Source organism: Dama dama, chromosome 14, assembly GCF_033118175.1.
Source record: "Dama dama isolate Ldn47 chromosome 14, ASM3311817v1, whole genome shotgun sequence".
Classification (NCBI taxonomy): Eukaryota; Metazoa; Chordata; class Mammalia; order Artiodactyla; family Cervidae; genus Dama; species Dama dama.
In genome coordinates, this window is record NC_083694.1 from 61,146,562 (window position 1) to 61,166,623 (window position 20,062).

Sequence of the window (20,062 nt, forward strand, 5' to 3'; positions counted from 1 at the left end):
CACTTTCATCAAGAGGCTCTTCAGTTCTTCTTTGCCTTCTGCCACAAGGGTGGTGTCATCTGCATATCTGAGGTTATTGATATTTCTCCTGGCAATTGTGATTCCAACTTATGCTTCATCCAGCCCTGCATTTTGCATGATGTACTCTGCATATAAATTAAATAAACAGGGTGACAATATACAGCCTTGATGTACTCCTTTCACAATATTTGGCATCTAATAAAAAGTGACTGGACATGCAAAAAAGCAGGAAAAGGTGATCTAAAGCCTGGAGAACAATCAGTCAACATGAACAAGCCCCCAGATGACAGAGATTATAAAGCTAGTAGACAAAGACATGAAAACAGGTGTTATAAATGCACTCAATACAATCAGTTACTGGGGCCTCTCTGGTGACTCAGATGGTAAAAAGTCTTGTCTACAGTGCAAGAGACCTGGGTTTGATCCCTGGGTTGGGAAGATCCCCTGGAGAAGGAAATGGCGATTCACTTCAGTATTCTTGCCTGGAGAATTTCGTGGACAGAGGGGCCTGGCGGACTACACGGTCCATGGGGCCGCAGAGTCGGAAACGACTGAGCAACGTAACACAGCGGTCCGTTATTAAATGGAGAGTGCAGACATGGTGAGAAAAGGGAAATGAAAGGGCAGTAAAGGGGGCTTTCATCCGACATGAAAAATTCGCTTGATAAAGAAATTAACAGCAGAACACATGAAATAAAAAATGAAGATAAAGCAATATAGCCTTTTGAGGACATTGCAGTAAAACCTAACCATAATGAAGCTTACACATAGAGATTTTGAATATAAGAGCAGGGAATTCCCTGACGGTCCAGTGGTTAGCACTCCATGCGTTCACTGCCATGCACCAGGGTTTGATCCCTGATTGGGGAACTAAGACCCCACCAGGTGTGTGGCCAAAAAATTTTCTTAAAAATTAAAAAATAAACAGACCTGTGGGGAGCTAGAATATTGACTAACATGTAAACTGGAGTCTTTAGAAGAGAAAGAGAGAGAGAGAGAAAAAGAACAAAAATAATATATGAAAGCATAATGACCAAATGTTTTCCAAATTTTATGAAAAATATCAACTAAGATCTGAAGGGGGTCTACGAATATACAAAAGCAGGACACATACTGAGAAAACTGCACCAAGGACCTCATAGTCAAACCACGGAAATCAACTGATTCTGAGAAAAATCTTAAAAAGTAGATGCAGGGGGAGATGGCACATTATGTACAAAAGAACAAAAGAATTACAGCTGACTTTTCTTTAGAAACTTGCAAGTCAAAGATGGTAATATATCTTTTAAGTGTGGGGAAAAAGTAAGTTTGTCAACCTAGAGTTCTATACCTTTTCAAACATGAAATATACAGTAAAAACTTTTTTCAGACAAAGAAAACCTGTGGGATTTTGTGGCCGACAAACCTGAACTACAAGATATGTAGTTCTTCAGGAAGAAGGAAAATGATACCAGATGAAAATATGGATCTATACAAAGGAATGAAGAGCTCTAAACATGGTAAATATGTAGATAAATATTAAGGACATTTTTATCATTTAAAAATTTCTTAAAACATAATCAATCGCTCAAAGCAAAAATAATAACAATATATTGTGGGAATTTTAACATGAAAAAGCAAACTGTGTGACAACAGCACAAAGAATGGGATAAGAAAGAGATGAAAATATATTATTGCAGTAGTCTCACATTATAAATAAGATAGTGTATGATGTTATTTCAAGGTAAACATAAATCAGGATGCATATTTTAAACCCTAGATGAGCCTTAAAAAATAAAAATATATTATAGCCAACAAACCAATAATGGTGATAAAATAGAATTAAAAGATACTGAGCCAATCCAGAAGAGAGAAAAATAGGAGGAAAACACAAAGAATAGATGAGACAAATAGCAACATGATAGCAAAATGACAGAATTAAATAAAATCATATCAGTAATTTCATCAAATATAAATGGTCTTGATTCTATAGTAAAAAATCAGACATTGTTAGACAGGATAGTAAAAACCCCTACTTTATGTGATCTATAAGAATTATATTTGAATATAAAGAAACAAAAGGAAAAGGTTGGGAAAAGATAAGGCTGTTTTAGCTATGTTAACAGTAGAAAAAAATAGACTTCAGAATAAGAAATATTACCAAGGATTAACAGGGATATTTCACAATGATTAAAGGGATCAATTAATCAAGAAGGCATAATAAGTGTGTATGCATGGGATAACTGACTTCAAAATGCATGAAGAGGCAGACAAATCTGCAAAGAGAAAAAACAAATCTATTATTATAGTTGCAGATATCAGCACGCCTTTTCATAATTGACAGATCAATCAGAAAATAACTAGAGACATGGAAGCTTTAAACATTCTAACCAACTTGGACTAACTGACATTTATTGGATTCTCCACTCAACAAATGCAAAATACACATTCTTTTCTAGTATACAAGGAACATTTACCAAAATAGACCATATGTCCAGCTATTAAATAATTCTCTAGAAATTTAAAATGATTGAAATCATATGTAGTATGTCCTCTGATCACAAGGAATTAAATCAGAAATAAGTAATGAAAAAATATCTGAAAAATCCCCAAATGTTTGGAAATTAAGCAGCATACTTATAAATAATACATGAGTCAAAGAAGAAATCACATGGAAGTTAGAAAATATTTTGGACTAAATAAAAAGAAAACTGACATTATTGCGTAAAATCTGTGAAATGTAACAAAGGGAAATATATAGGTTTAAAAGCTTACATTCAGTTCAGTCACTCTGTTGTGTCTGACTCTTTGCGACCCCATGGACTGCAGCATGCCAGGCTTCCCTGTCCATCACCAACTTCCGGAGTTTACTCAAACCATGTCCATTGAGTCGGTGATGCCATCCAACCATCTTATAGTCTGTCATCCCCTTCTCTTGCCTTCAATCTTCCCAGCATCAGGGTCTTTTCAAATGAGTCACTTCTTCGCATCAGGTGGCCAAAGTATTGGAGTTTCAGCTTCAGCATCAGTCCTTCCAATGAGTATTCAGGACTGATTTCCTTTAGGGTGGACTGGTTGGATCTCCTTGCAGTCCAAGGGACTCTCAAGACTCTTCTCCAACACCACAGTTCAAAAGCATCAATTTTTTGGCGCTCAGCTTTCTTTATAGTCCAACTTTCACATCCATACCTGACTACTGGAAAAACCATAACTTTGACTAGATGGACCTTTGTCGGCAAAGTAATGTCTCTGCTTTTTAATATGCTGTCTTTTTAATATGCTTGGTCATAGCTTTTCTTCTAAGGAGCAAGCGTCTTTTAATTTCATGGCTGCAGTCATCATCTGCAGTAATTTTGGAGCCCCCAAAAATAAAGCCTGTCACTGTTTCCATTGTTTCCCCATCTATTTGCCATGAAGTGATGGGACCGGATGTCATGATCTTAGTTTTCTGAATGTTGAGTTTTAAGCCAACTTTTTCACTCTCTTTCACTTTCATCAAGAGGCTCTTTAGTTCTTCTTTGCCTTCTGCCATAAGGGTGGTGTCATCTGCATATCTGAGGTTATTGGTATTTCTCCCCGCAGTCTTGATTCCAGCTTGTGCTTCATCCAGTCCAACATTTCTCATGATATACTCTGCATGTAAGTTAAATAAGCAGGGTGACAATATACAGCCTTGACATACTCCTTTCCCAATTTGGAGCCAGTCTGTTGTTCCATGTCCGGTTCTAACTGTTGCTTTTTGACCTGCATACAGGTTTCTCAAGAGGCGGGTCAGGTGGTTTGGTATTCCCATCTCTTTAAGAATTTTCCACAGTTTGTTGTGATCCACACAGTCAAAGGCTTTGTCATGGTCAATAAAGCAGAAGTGGCATGCTGTAGTCCATGGGGTTGCAAAGAGTTGGACAGGACTGAGCCACTGAACTGAACTGACTGAGATGTTTTTCTGGCACTCTCTTGCTTTTTTGATGATCCAATGGATGTTGGCAATTTGATTTCCTCTTTTGATGATCCAATGGATGTTGGCAATTTGATTTCTGGTTCCTCTGCCTTTTCTAAATCCAGCTTGAACATCTGGAAGTTCATGGTTCACATACTGTTGAAGCCTGGCTTGGAGAATTTTGAACATCGCTTTACTAGTTTATGAGATGAGTGTAATTGTGCAGCAGTTTGAGCATTCTTTGGCATTGCCTTTCTTTGGATTGGAATGAAAACTGACCTTTTCCAGTCCTGTGGCCACTGCTGAGTTTTCCAAATTTGCTGTCATATTGAGTGCAACACTTTCACAGCATCATCTTTTAGGATTTGAAATAGCTCCACTGGAATTCCATCACCTCCACTAGCTTTGTTCGTAATGATGCCTTCCTAAGACTCACTTGACTTCGCATTTCAGGATGTCTGGCTCTAGGTGAGTGATCACACCATTGTGGTTTTCTGGGTCATGGAGTTCTTTTTTGTATAGTTCTTCTGTGTATTCTTCTTAATATCTTACATTAGAAAAGGATAAAACTCTGTGACAAGTAACAATGTAAGCTTCTCCCTTAAGCTAGAAATATAGGAACAAATTAAACCCTTACTCAGTAGAAAACAAATAATGAATCAGTGATGTAAAAAACAGAAAAACAATAAAGAACATCAATTAAAACAAAGGTGATTATTTGAAAAGATTAATATAATTAATATTGGAAAATATTGGAAAAGACCCTGATGCTAGGAAAGATTGAGGGCAGGAAAGAAGGGGGCGACAGAGGATGAGATGGTTGGATGGCACTATCGACTCAATGGGCATGAGTGTGAGCAAACTCTGGGAGATAGTGAAGGGCAGGGAAGCCTGACATGCTGCAGTCCATGGGGTGGCAAAGAATCGAACACGACTTAATGACGGAGCAACAATACTGATGAAGGAACCAAAAGGATATAAATATTATCAATATCAATAATGAAAAAGGAAATATCTCAAAGATCTTACACACATTATAAGGGTAACTAACAGAGTATTATAAACCACTTGATGTTAGTGAACTCGACAACCTGTATGAAATGGACAAACTCCTTGAAAGACAATAAAAATTATTTCAAAAATTGATAGAGAACCTGAATATCAATCAAAGACATTAATTCATAGTTAATAACCTTCCTACAATGAAACTTGTGCATTGAGATCGTTTAACTGGTGAATTGTGTGAAACATTCAAGGCAGAAACACCACCAACTGAACATAAACTCACTTTGAAAATATGCAGAAGAAACACTTCTCATCTCATTTTACAGGGAAGCAGTATCCTGATATTAAAGTCAGACAAAGTATTATAAGAAAAGAAAGCTACAGACCAATATCCTTCAAGAGCATGGGTCAAAAAATATTTTTAGCAAAATATTAGCAAACCAAAAATGATACATGTATAAAAAGCATAAATATACTATAGCTAAGTGGTGTTTATTTCAGAACTAGAAGATTGATTAATATTAAAAATCAGTTAATGTAGTTCACTTCATAACAATGGAGGAGAAACACTATTTGGTCCTTTAAATTGATGCAAGAAAAACATCTGAAAAAACTCACTATCTATCCATTATAATAATCTCCCAGAAAATGAAGAATTGAAGGGACCTCCTCAATCTGATAAAAGGCTGATGATTTCACATCTCTGCAAATATACTAAAGTCACTAAATTGTGCACTTTAAATGGCTTAATTTTGTAGCATGTGAATTATACTCAATAAAACTATTTTAAAAATCTATTAATATCATATCACTTAATGGTGAAACCTGAATCCTTTTTGCTCCAAGATTATGATGAGGACAGAACTGGTATGGACCTAACAGAAGTAGAAGATATTAAGAAAAGGTGTTAAGAATACACAGAAGAACTATACAGAAAAGATCTTCATGACCCAGATAACCGTGATGGTGTGATGACTCACCTAGAGCCAGACATCCTGGAATGCAAAGTCAAGTGCGTCTTAGGAAGCATCACTATGAACAAAACTAGTGGAGGTGATGGAATTCCACCTGAGCTATTTCAAGTCCTAAAGTATGATGCTGTTAAAGTGCTGCATTCAATATGGCAGCAAATTTGGAAAACTCAGCAGTGGCCACAGGACTGGAAAAGGTCAGTTTTCATTCCAATCCAAAGAAAGGCAATGCCAAAGAATGCTCAAACTACTGCACAATTGTACTCATCTCACATGCTAGCAAAGTAACGCTCACAATTCTCCAAGCCAGGCTTCAACAGTAAGTGAACTAGGAACTTCCAGATGTTCAAACTGGATTTAGAAAAGGCAGAGGAACCAGAAATCAAGTTGCCAACATCTGTTGGATCGTCGAAAAAGCAAGAGAGTTCCAGAAAAACATCTACTTCTGCTTTATTGACTACATGAAAACCGTTGACTGTGTGGATCACAACAAACTGTGGAAAGTTCCTAAAGAGATTGGAGTACCAGACCACCTTACCCACCTCCTGAGAAATCTGTATGCAGGTCAAGAAGCAACAGTTAGAACCGGACATGGAACAACAGACTGGCTCCAAATTGGGAAAGGAGTATGTCAAGGCTGTATATTGTCACTCTGTTTATTTAATTTACATGGAGAGTACATCATGCAAAATGCGAGGCTGGATGAAGCACAAGCTGGAATCAAGATCACTGGGAGAAATATCAATAACCTCAGGTATGCAGATGACACCACCCTTATGGCAGAAAGTGAAGAGGGACTGAAGAGCCTCTTGAAGAAAGTGAAAGAAGAGAATGAAAAAGTTGGGTTAAAACTCAGCATTCGGAAAACTAAGATCACGGAATCTGGTCCCATTGCTTCATGGCAAATACATGGGGAAACAATGGAAACAGTGACAGGCTTTATTTTCTTGGGCTCCAAAATCACTGAAGATAGTGACTGCAGCCAGGAAATTAAAAGACACTTGCTTCTTGGAAAAGCTATGACCAACCTAGACAGCATATTAAAAAGCAGAGACATTACTTTGCCAACAAAGGTCCTTCTAGTCAAAGCTATGATTTTTCCAGTGGTCATGTATGGATGTGAGAGTTGGACTATAAAGAAATCTGAGCGCCAAAGAACTGATGCTTTTGAACTGTGGTGTTGGAGAAGAGTCTTGAGAGTCCCTTGGACTGCAAGGAGATCCAACCAGTCCATCCTGAAGGAGATCAGTCCTGAGTGTTCATTGGAAGGACTGATGCTGAAGCTGAAACTCCAATACTTTGGCCACCTGATGCAAAGAAGTGACTCATTTGAAAAGACCCTGATGCTGGGAAAGATTGATGGCAGAACGAGAAGGGGATGACAGAGGATGAGATGGTTGGATGGCATCTCCGACTTGATGGACATGAGTTTGAGCAAGCTCCAGGAGTTGGTGATGGACAGGGAAGCCTGGCATGCTGCAGTCCATGGGGCCACAGGGAGTCAAGACACAACTGAGCAGGTGAACTGAACTAAATTAAAATGAGGATGTTCACTGTTTCCACTTATTCACTGGAAACTCTTACCAGTGCAATAAGGAAAAGAAATAAAAAGGTATCCAAATTAGCTATAAGTAAAACCACCTTTTTTTCTCTGTAGATGACATGATCGTACATGCTGCAAATCCTCACAAATCTATCAAAGGAAAAAAAGAACCTGGTAGAACTAGTAAGTTATTTTGGTAAAATTTCAGGATACAAAATTAGTGTGTAAAAATCAATTGTATTTATTTGTATATTATTAATTTGTATATTAGCAGTAAGCAAATAGAAAGTAGAATAATAACTAAGACATCATTTGCAATAACATCCCCAAACATAAAATACATGAAACCTGTACTATGAAAAATAGAAATATTTCTATGAGAAATTAATGAACAAATGGATTGATTTACCTTGTTTAGGGCTTCCATTGTGGCTCAACTGGTAAAGAATCTGCCTGCAATGCGGGAGACCTGGGTTCAGTATCTGAGTTGGGAAGATCCCCTGGAGAAGGGAACAGCTACCCACTCTAGTATTCTGGCCTGGAGGATTCCATGGACTGTATAGGCCATGGGGTCACAAAGAGTTGGGCATGACTGAGCGACTTTCAAAAGGAATCCACCTTGTTTATAGCTTGGAAGACAATATTGTTACAATTTCAACTCTCTCCAAATTGATTTCTAGAGTCAATGAAATCTCAGCATAATCAATATTGTTTTTGAGTCAATATTATTAAAATGTCACTTCTCTCCAAAATGATTTATAGATTCAATTAAATCCTAATAAAATTCCCAGAAGGCTTTCTTGTAGTAAATTTCAAGCTGTTTCTAAAATTTATATGGATATCTAAGTGCCTGGAATGGCCAAAAAATTTTGAAAAAGAAGAATAAAGTTAGAAAACTTACTGATCTCAACATTTACCGTAAAGCTATAGTAATGAAGACTGTGTATTGGCATAAGTTTAGACACATAGATCAATGAAACATAATAGAGAGTCTAAAAATAGGCCCACATATGTAAGGTCAATTGATTTTCAATAAAGATGCCAGGGTAATTCAATATGGAAAGGATTACTTTTTCAACAAATGGTCTGGAACAACTTACTATCGACAGAAAAAAATGAACCTCAACCCTCTATCATACACTAAAATTAACATGAAATGGATCATAGCCCTAAATGCTAAAACTACAAAGCTTTTAGAATAAATTTTGTAACCTTCAGGTAGAAAAAAAATTTCTTAAGACACAAAAGCATGAATATAAAATGTTTGACTTGGACTACATTAGAATTTAAAGCTTCTGTTCATCATAATATACTAGTACGAAAATGAAAATTCAAAGGTAAACCCGAGACTGGCAGAAAATATCAATATATATCTGACAAAGGATAGCTTTCCAGAATATATATATGTATATATATATATATATATTTTTTTTTTTTTTAAAAAAACCTCTTGTGACACTGGTAGAACCAATAAAAAGTCTGCATAAAAATGGACAAATCTGAACAAACTCTTCACCAGAGATGACAGCCAGCCAATATATTCATGAAAAGATCTCCCCGTCATTCATCATTAAGGAAATGAAAGTTAAAACCATCACATGATATCACTACACATCCATTAGAACATTAGAGGAGATATAGTTAAAATGAGCGACAATACCAGCTGTTGGCACACAATGCCCCTGGCACTCTGATACACTGCTGATGGGAATGTAAAGTTTTACGGCCGCTTTGGAAAAGAGTTTTGGCAGTTTCTCATACAGTTAAACATATATTTACCATATGATCAAGCAGTTCACTCTTAGGTATTTATCCAAGAGAAATGAAGTCATATGTGCACATACAGAATTGTTCATGAATATTCCTCTCACTTTTATTTGATGGAATCCAAACTGAGAACAACACAAATGTCCATCAGCAGATGAATGTACAAGTGAAATCTTTAACAGTGGAATGCTATTTGTTAAAATTAGTGAACTACTAAGACACAACAACATGGATCAATCTCAAAACAAGTATAGTAAATGAAAGAAGTCAGACACAAAGGTGCAGACGTTGTATGACATTCAGTGTAATGAAACTCTAGAAAAGAAAAATATGTCCCATGTGTTTACAGAAAGCATATCCCTGACTCCCTGAATACAGTGATGGGGTGAGATCAACTGGGGAGAAGACTGAGGCAATAATCTTTTGGAGTGATGGCAATGCTCATTATTTTGATTTTAGTTGTTGATAACCTGAGTGAATACATTTGTCTAAAGTCATTGGATGCACCCTTAAGGTGAGAAAACAAAATTGTACCCCATTAAAACTGTCATTGTGTGTAGTACTTGCTCTGTTTTTGAGGACCAAGCTCTTAGACTCAGTGTAGGGAAACTTCATAGGTGTGGACAGTTTCTCCGTTGTATGAAGCCTTTTCTGTACTGGGTACTGTGTCAGGCATTCTTGTGACAAAACCATTTGTATTAAAACTGTGATGGAACATAGTGGGTTGAGGGAAAAAAATAAGAAATGAGGAAGGATAGGATATCAGTGAGTTGATTTAGTCAACAAATATTTACTGACCATCTTATATGTGCCAGCATAGCCTAGGTGGGGCTTCCCAGGCAGCTCAGTGGTAAAGAATCCCCCTGCCAATGGAGGAGATGCAGGAGACAGATTCAATCCCTGGGTCAGGAAGATCCCTTGGAGGAGGAAATGGCAACCTACCCCGGTATGCTTGCCTGGAAAAACCCCATGGACAGGGCTCCAGTCCATGGGGTCACAAAGAATCAGACATGACCAAGCAACTGAGCGTGAACATGCATGTCCTAGGTACCCAGCATATAAAGGTGAGTATAAATGGTCCTTGACCTGTAAGAACTCACAGTCTACTACAATGCAAACTAAAGTACAGTCTTATAAATGCTGTAATAGAAATACAACCAACTTATATGGGATGTGCCATCAACTTCCCAATGGGTTTGTCACCAGGAGGTGACGTTTGCATTTGTTTTTAAAATGAAGTCCCCAGTGGTTAAGGTCAAATGCTTTGGAACCATGCAGATACAGATGGGAGTCCTGGCTCTGCTGCGTCCTCCTTCCCTCATGGCTCATTCATGCTGTTATACAGCAGAAACCCACACAACAAAGCAATTACCCTCCAGTTAAAAATAAATTTAAAAGGTAATAACAAAAACGAACTTACAGATATGGAGAACAGACTTGTGGTTGCCAAGAGAGATGGGGGAGAGGAGGACTGGGAGTTTGGGATTAGCAGATGCAACCAATTACATATAAGATGGATAAACAGCGAGGTTCTACTGCATAGCACAGGGAACTGTACACAGTATCCTGAGATAAGCCACATGGAAAGGAATATGAAAGTGAATAACTATATGCATAACCGAGTCACTTTGCTGTACGGCAAAAAATAAACACAACATTGTAAATCAATTATATGTCAATAAAATTTAAATAATAAAAGCAGGCAAATAAGTGAGAATCCAAATAGGGGGCCATGAGGTAATGGTACATATCGGGTGTGATAATTACAGTGTCAGGCATGTATGCACTCCAGTAGGTGATTGGTGTTGTATTAGGAAGGGTGTAGGCTAAGCTGCTCTAACAGAGACAAAGAAAAGGTGAGGGGAAGAAGAGTATTTTGGGCAGGAGTTGTCCATCAACAAAAGCATGAAAGCACTGTTTGGAGAATGTGAGAAGTCCAGCCATGTAGAGAGTTGGGGAATTGGAGCAGGGCAGAGGGGAATATATGACTTTGTCGGTCAGGGTACAGTCGGACCATGACATAATGTGTTAAGAACCTTGAACTCTATGCTGTAATGGTGCATTCTTGTTGCAGGTTCCTAAGAAGGCCAGTGATCTAATTAAAGGTTTTTAGGAAGTCTACTCTGGCGATGGTGTAAAGGATGACTAGCCAGAGTTAAGGGCAGAGGGTCTAGCAACTTGGTTATTGCAGTTGTTCAACCAAGAGATTGTGAAAGTATGTATCAAGGTGGTGGCTGGCACACAGAAGGTTCTGATCTGTCTTTAAAGAAGTAGTCAGTAGGACTTGGTGACGACTTGAGGAAGGAGCTTCGTGACAGGGACCAGTTGAGGATGAGTCTGAGATTGCTAGCTTGGGTGTCTGGATGGATGGTGTTGAAATAAATCTCTAGACCCAGGATGGAGTCTCTTTTGCCTGAGGTGCCATGTTATCAAACCAAACATTAGATAACTTTGCGTCTTTGTAAATGCTCTGCTAGAACAGAGGTGCAAACCAAACGTTAGATAACTTTGCGTCTTTGTAAATGCTCTGCTAGAACAGAGGTGCAGTGTAACTGTCTTAAGTCATCGAGTCCCCAAACACCAGACCCCAAGCTCACTTTGGGCTTTCTCACCCCAAACATGGCTGGCTGTATTTTCTATTTGTCTTTTCCTTGCTTCTTATTCTTTACCCTGTAAAAGTTTCTTGCCTTCTGCCTTACTTTGCAGTTCTGAGATTGTCCACTTCCACGATGTGTTAAAGTTTGTTTGTATCCCCTAAATAAAGCTTGTATCTTGCCATTAGTGAATACAGGAAACCCACGAGCAAGAGAAGAATTCTGTAGTGAGTTAAGAAGTATGGACAGTGGATGCTGTTTTTGTGGAAAGCAGTGACTTTGAAAGTGTTTTGGTTGAATTTAGGGGAGTGTCCTCCAGTGTATGTACAATTATTTATCAATTGTATACGTGCAGCATTGTTCTAACATTTGTGTGTACCATAAAGCATAACAGATGAGATGAAATAAACATATAAATCCAAGTTGTAATCTATAGTCTTGGGTACCAGGTCAGGGGTGTGCAATTCATTTTTAGACCCACTGGGGTATAAGAGCCATTGTCAGGCTTGTTTGAAAGATTAAGGCCCTTCCTTTCTCCTCCTTTCTTTCTGTTTTTCTTTTTTTCCCCTTGAAATAGGTATGCAAGTCATTACCCACTCTGAGCAATATTTGTAAAACTTTCTTTACATCTGTGGTTGCATTGCCCTAGAAGTTCCTTATAGGTCAAATGAAGCAAGATTTAACTATTTTGACACAAACTTTCGCTATGTTACAAAGCATTTCCTCCCTGAAAACTGGATAAGACCAAGAGACAGAGGTTCTGGTAAAAGTCCCAAACTGGACCTGGTCCTTGCCTGGTTTGTCCCAGCAGAGAGGACCAACTAAGGACTTTTCGTCTCACTTCACTACTGCTTCTCTCTAAGATGATGGAGAAAAGGAGAGTGAGGGAATTTGGCTCAATAACTCAAACTAAAGCACTGGGGACACTTATATTTAAGACTAATGTCACTGCCAAAGTGCTACTCAAATGTATTGAAAGTCCTGCCTTTCTATTTCAAGTTCCTTTTTTTTGTCTGTGTGAGACCAGTCTATTGCACATGGAAGGCAAGTGTTGCCAGATTCTAATTTGGAGAATAAAGAACTTATTTTTGGCTAATTGGTTCAGTAGGAACTGGAGTAAACCTAAACAGCTCTGGAGGTCTGTGGCAAGGAAACAGAGGGGAGAGGGATTTAATCAGCCTTCACCTAGGCAGCCTATTGATAGACTTCTAGGCTGACTTAATGTACTTATTTCTCAGGTAAGATACTTAGACCTGATTTCATGATATTTCATTCTCTGGATGATGTTATACTTACAAAAGCAACTAGCCTGGAATTCCTTTTTAGGGCGCACAAGTGGATAAAAAATAAAACCCCACACTTTGTTTGTGTCCAGACTAAACTGGAGAAATGGAGTAGGTGTATAGAAGCTGTGACTCTAAGCCCACTAAAGCTGCACTTGCATTTAAGTCATTTTTCAGCCCACGGTGATGTTAGTAATCATTAAAAATCTCTGGTATCCCGAGCCACTGTCAGCTATAATCGAATTGGAGCAATGAACCTGACCTCTGCATTCACTTCAGCTGTAAATCATAAACCCATCACCCTCCCGAGCAGAGGCAGAGAGAAATCAGTGCGTACCCTAATAGGGTCCATATGTCGTTGTAAAGAAAGTCTTAAAAAATAATTAGGCTTACAGATCACCATACTTTTGCAGCAAAAAATGTACACATGTGACTAAGAAGTGAGAGAACGAACAACGTCAAAGTTTGGCTTCTGTTTTCTGCCATTTTTTAGAAAAAGTGGAATAATTGTTTACTTAGCTCTGGAAGGGCAGGCCTGGGGACGTTGTGACAGGCATCCGGGATTGGAGAGGAGCTGGCAGAGTGGGACATGAAGGGTGGTAGGAAGAAACAGGCTCTCAGCTTTGTAGATAAGGAAGCACACATTTCAGATAACCCTCTCGGCCTTCCCTCTTCTACCCGAGTGTAAATAGTTAGTGTTTCTCTTTAAACATGAATGTTACAAAGCCAAATTAACATAGCCACAATTCTGTAAAAATTGTCACAGGCCATTGTTGTTGTTCGGTGGCTAAGTAGTGTCCAACTCTTTGCAACCACATGGACTGCAGCATGCCAGGCTTCCCTGCTCTTCACTGTCTCCTGGAGTTTGCTCAAACTCATGTGCCTTGAGTTGGTGATGCCATCCAACCAACTCATACCCTGTCACCCCCTTCTCCTGCCCTCAATCTTTCCCAGCTTCAGGGTCTTTTTCCAGTGAGTCGGCTCTTCCCATCACGTGGCCAAAGGTTATTATAGTATGCAAAAGGATGCTTTGCTCTCAATCAGACAGATCTGCTTTCAAATTCTGCTGTCTGACCTTGGGTGATTCACTTCACTTCTCTGAGCTTCGGTGAGTAGGGGATTCATACTTGACTCACCAAGCTCTCAATGTAATGCCCTTGTATATATCTATCTTCTAATGCTTAACCTATTGTTTCAAAATAGAACTCTTCTCTTCGAATGGTTGTGAACTTTCCAGTGGTTCAGATTAAGAACTCCCGGCATGAAGCCGCCTAAAGGAGGACACATGCTTATTTATCTTTATTTCTCCCTGCTTCATCCACACCTGGCACAATGATTAGGCTAAATAAGTAAAATGTTGGGGATTTCCCCATCCCTCCTGTGCATTGTATCTTGTGGGGTGAGGTTTAAGCAACTTAACTGTCATGTCCCTTGAAATTTGCCATCTAGTTGCAGTTAAGTCAGTTTGGCCCATTGATTCCCTCAGCTAGGAAGTCAGGGATGCTAAACTGAATACTGGCACAATTGCTCTTTGGACTAAGAGGTCTGAATCCGAGACGGACTTTCATTCAGTTTCCACTTTGGTTTATTGGAAATGCCAAGGTCAAGCTGTGGCAATGAAAAGAATGGAGAAAGTGAAAAGTCCTATAAAAGCTGAAGGAGGAAAAAATAAAAGAGAAGGAAAAAAAAAAAATACAACACAACTGCAACCCAGTTGGAATGAAATGGTGACCTAGAATGAAATAATCCTTCTTCCCCTCAGACAGATGCCTCAGTGGATTTCGAACTGAATCCAAAACTAAAACTGAAACCTAACCGAGTGTTCAGACCTGCATTCTTCCACCCCTCATTTCTTGGTATCAAAGTGGAGACATTTCACGAGTTCTGCTATCACAGACTGTATGTGTGTGGGAAAGGGGCAGATAAAATGGGCCAATTAGACTGCAGCCACATCTATCAAAACTCTAACCCTTCACCTTGGTGAAAATATAATCTAGGATCAAACACAGAAGCCCTGCAGATGTACACAAGCCATGTGATGCAGCCTTTGAAAAGACTGTGACGGATGGCCGCTGCTTTCTGAAGGCCTAATGAGAAATCCAGGCTTGGCCCTGCTAGGAATCTTTGCAATCTTAAAGAAAAAAGTAGGGCAGCAAATTGGCAAAGTAGTCCAGGTGTACAGGAAGAAATACGTCATCTACATTGAACGAGTGCAGCGGGAGAAGGCTAACGGCACAACTGTCCATGTGGGCATTCACCCCAGCAAGGTGGTTATCACCAGACTAAAACTGGACAAAGACCGCAAAAAGATCCTCGAACGTAAAGCCAAATCTCGCCAAGTAAGAAAGGAAAAGGGCAAATATAAGGAAGAAACAATTGAGAAGATGCAGGAATAAAGTCATCTTGTCTACAGCTTTCATTAAAAACTGTTAAAATGAAAAAAAAAAGTAGGTTCTAATTCAGTAACTCTTTCATATATCCCAGCAAGATCCTCCCTCCAGACTGAGTCGAAAACATTCCTGACTCTGTTGCTATGCAAAGCAGTTTTCCAATACGTCTTGGAAACCTGCTTGAGATTTGAGAGTGCAATTTGGTTTTCAGTGGCCTCATTTAGGCTTGAGATCTTTTGGTTCACTCCAAAATAATGTGAGAGTTCTATTCTTCTTGGGCTATGGAGGGTAAATTCTCATCTAAGATACATGTGAATCCAGGATGCATCCTCTATGACACACCCTTATAGAACTGATGTGAAAAGCAGAAAAAAAAAAAAAGAAAAAAGAAGTTGGAGTGTCTTTATAAAAAAGTTCACTAAGAGACTCTGAGGGCTTCCCAGGTGGCACTAGTGGTAAAGAGCCCACCTGCCAACGCAGGAGACCTGAGAGATGCAGATTCAGTCCCTGGGTTGGGAAGATCCCCTGGAGGAAGGTATGGCAACCCACTCCAATATTCTTGCCTGGAGAATCGCATGAACAGAGGAGCCTGGTGGGCTATAGTCCATGGGGTCCTAAAGAGTTGGACGCAAATGAAATGACCTAACATGCACACACGCAAGAGACTTTGAAACAATTGGAAATATGGAAAATCATCGAAAATAATGATGACCTCTTTTCTAATACACATGGAACGTGACCAATGCAACTGCATTTGCTGATGAAAATGTCACTGTGCTATGGCAAGTGCCAGCCTTTGGGAAGCTCGTGTCCAAATTCCATAAGAAATAGCTTTCACTTTCTCTTGTGTTCACTCTAGGTGACACAGGTCACCCAGGGATAAGCCCACAAGATCTAGGTGAGAGTCCGAGTCAAGAAGCAGCATCCCTAGTAGTTTCTCCTTCTTTGTCTTTGTGCTTCTGTGTGCATCAGGATCACTGAGTTTTTGGTGGCACCTAGGATAGGTCGGGCATGTTACAGCACAGGTGCAGGCCCAAGAAAGCTGAGAAGAAAGTAAAAATGTGGGCCACTGGTAGAAGTCATCCTAACACAAGGTACACAGGTCCTTCCCTCTCCCGTGCCGGATGAATATTTGTTGTTGTGTTCAGCCACTCAGTCATGTCTGACTCTTTGCGATCCCGTGAACTGTAGCACGCCAGGCCTCCTTGTCCTTCACCATCTCCTGGAGTTTGCTCAAACTCATGTCCGTTGAGCTGGTGATGCCATCCAACCATCACATCCTCTGTCGTCCCCTTCTCCTCCTGCCTTCAATCTTTTCCAGTATCAGGGTCTTTTCTAATAAGTCGGCTCTTTGCATCAGGTGGCCAAAGGATTGGAGCTTCAGTTTCAGCATTGGGATGAATATTGAGCCTGTTAGTTTAGCCTTAGCCCCATTATGGGCATTTGTTTCTATCTCACAGGTCAAGATCAAGGAAGGAAGAAAATAGGTGGAAATGAAGATGCTACTCTGAATATAAAGTCTAGCACTTAGTCTAGCAAATTGGTGTCTGGGGTATTCAGCAGGACTAACTGGATTTAATCATTGCTTTGTGAAACTAATCAGAGTGGGGCAAGGTTATCTGATCTAATGAAAGAAGACTTGTAATTAAGAATACATGTTATATGTAAAACTCATGGTGGCCTTGCTGCTTAGAGATTGAGAAAGAGGATAAGGATTGGTCTAGTGCCAGCTCAATGTACATTCCTCTCCCAGAAGTGTTTTCTTGAAAGAGATTTCCCCCCCCCATCGGGACCTGCCATTATCCTATGGTCTAGTGAAAGTGACTGTAATTAAATAGATTAGACTTCTGTTTTTGGTAAAGTAAAAGATTGGGAACAGATCACTCTTTAACCTGAGATGTGGAAAGGCCAAACTATTTGGAAGTTAAATGATTTTGTGCATTAACTGATACACTCCATGGATTTCCTTTCCTGAATCTAACATTTCAAAATTTAACATTCCTCCTGTGAGAAGCTCTGTCCTGAATCTTTTCAAGAACTCCGATTCCTGGGAATTCAGATTTTTCAGCATTTACATGGTGTTATTTTGTAAGTGGGCTTCCCTTGTGGTTCAGCTGGGAAAGAATCCACCTGCAATGTGGGAGACCTGGGTTCGATCCCTGGGTTGGGAAGATCCCCGGGAGAAGGGAAAGGCTGCCCACTCCAGGATTCTGGCCTGGAGAGTTCCGTGGGCGAAGTGGAGCATTGACTATTAAGGGGTAGTAGTGTAGTTAGTGTTCCCAGGTCGCTTAGTGGTAAAGAATCTGCTTGCCAAGGCAGGAGACCCATGTTTGATCCCTAGGTCGGGAAGATCCCTTGGAGAAGGAGATGGCAGTCCACTCCAGCATTCTTGCCTGGGATAGCCCCGGAACAGAGGAGCCTGGCGGGTTACAGTCCACCGGATTGCAAGAGTCAGACACCATGAGCGACTGATCAACAGCAAAGCAGCGTGGTGCCGTGGTGAGGATGCAGCTCTGGGGTCAGGACGGCTTGAGAGAAACTCCAAGACTGGTTCGTTCATCTCTCATGATCTGAGCTTCTCAGGAGTCTGGCCTGAGGCTGAGCTGATGCTTACAAAGTGCAGACCCAGTGCCTGGCAGGGTGAATGCTGACTTCAGTGTGATAGTGGTGGTGGGGGGGCTTGTTAGTTAGCCCTGTTGTTGTTATTGTTGGGACTTAAAAGATAGCTCTGACATGAATCAGCTCAACTTTCTTCAACTTGAAGATAAAAATTAGCCCGGGACTGTTGAACTGGGTGACGCTCCCTTCATGGTTTTTGTGTTTTGCCCTCATTCAGCCAGTTAAAACTGGAGTCCACAGAACTGTGAAACATGGAGCCTGGGACAGTCACGTGACTTGCAGTTTTATCCCATTTTCAGCTTTCAAATGACATCATCGCTGAGCTTTTTATTGTTATAAAAATGCAGGCCGTAAACAGTTCAGTCCCTTAGACTTCTCTCTCTCCCTTAGAATGCTGGAGGGCTCTTTGTGATCGGCGCCTCTATTCTGTCTAGGTGTCCTCTCCCTCCCCCACGTCTGTCTTTGCAGATTTGTTTCCAGACTGGCTCTGCTGAATGGAGACCAGGAAGGGAGCCCAGCTGTTTTCCTTGTGTTTTCTCTCCATGCTGAGCAGGAATTGCTGAGCAAAGAGCAGCATTTCTCAAGGGAAGTTCGTAAGGGTAGTACAAACTCGGTCTGGGTTTTCTTTCTTCTTCCCTTCTTTTTTTTTTTTTTTGAATTATTATTAAAAACTTCTGCCAAACACTATCAGTGAGAGGGGAAAAGTACAAAAAATCTGAAATGCAGTTGAACCAGCCTTTAAAAAAATATCAGTCTGAATGAAGAAGGGAGGCCTTGCACTTCTTTAATTTTCTACATTTAACAAGAGACAGTTGCTGTCAGAGAAAGTCACTCCTGACTCCACAGACGATTGTGCAACTTTGCCCAGTATTCAGTGAGATGGTCCATAATTAAAATTCCTTTGGAAATGGTTGCCCAATGATTGACATTTGTCCCAAAATACATCATAATGGTAAATGTGTAATCTTGGACTCCAGTGAATTTTTTTTTTTTAATGGAAAGAAAAGAAAATAAACTTAAAAAAATATGATTGAACTTTTTTAAAAAAACAAGTTGAAGCAGCATAACAAATTTATGTCCAGTTTTGCTGTAAAAAAAAAAAAAACTGGCAGTCCAGCAGGGGAGACCAGATTAAGCTGAGGAAAGCAAAAGAAAGCAATATGCAGAATATAAGTGAGTTGCCTTATACAGACTAGAATGCTGTTGAGATTCCAAAGAGGAAGAAATAATGAAGTTCTGTTTACCTCCTAATACATGGACATACACTATCACTTCAAACACAAATAACTTTTAGTATTGCTGTGAAATGTTTCAACATGCCCCCTTTCCCAGTCCTAGGGAGCTCTCGCTATGCCAGGCTTCCTGGAGACCTTTCCATCTGATGTCTGTCTGTGCCCCAGTCTCTATTTCCCCACAGAAGTCCCTGATTCCAGACAGCTGCTGCTTTCTCTCTTTTCAAATGGCATAGACTGGTGAGACCACTGTGATGCACCCCCACAATTGGGAAGGCTATATCTTAATACCTTCTTGGATCCCCCCAGTTTGTAAATACCTCAATAGCAATCAGGATTAGAAAAATCTGCCACCACGCCATCCTTAGATTTGGGTGCTAAGCATTGGTGAGCACCCCCAAACACCAGCTTTAGAAAACCTCAGCAAACTTACAGTTGACTACATGACTGAGAATTTGGGGTTGTTCCTGAGTAGAAAAAATTCAGATGTTCTATCTGTCAATACCAGGGTGCTCTTCATGCTCTTTTTTGACTTCTGAATAACTAATGCATGCCTAATGTGGGAATCAGTGAACAATATGTGAATGACCCACAGAAATCACAACTTTTCACTGTTTTGTTTAGTAGTATAGATTGCTCAGCTCTACTGGAAAAGCAATTTGATGCATATTAGTTTTGCTTTCTACATTTGTGGGGAGGTGAGTGTTTTGTCTCTGTAAGC

At 39.9% G+C, this 20,062-nt stretch overlaps 1 protein-coding gene across 3 annotated transcripts in view; it reads left to right on the top strand.

Moving 5' to 3' along the window:
* Nucleotides 1–20,062, top strand: part of RGL1 (ral guanine nucleotide dissociation stimulator like 1) — a 270,331-nt gene that overhangs the window by 77,617 nt on the left and 172,652 nt on the right. For 2 of the 3 annotated variants that reach the window (XM_061160903.1, XM_061160907.1), the window contains exon 3: nucleotides 1,391–1,520. The exons of the other annotated variant lie outside the window; for it this stretch is intronic. The gene's annotated coding sequence lies outside the window, so the exon portion shown is untranslated. The remainder of the gene's footprint in view (nucleotides 1–1,390; nucleotides 1,521–20,062) is intronic. 3 annotated transcript variants of the gene reach the window in all.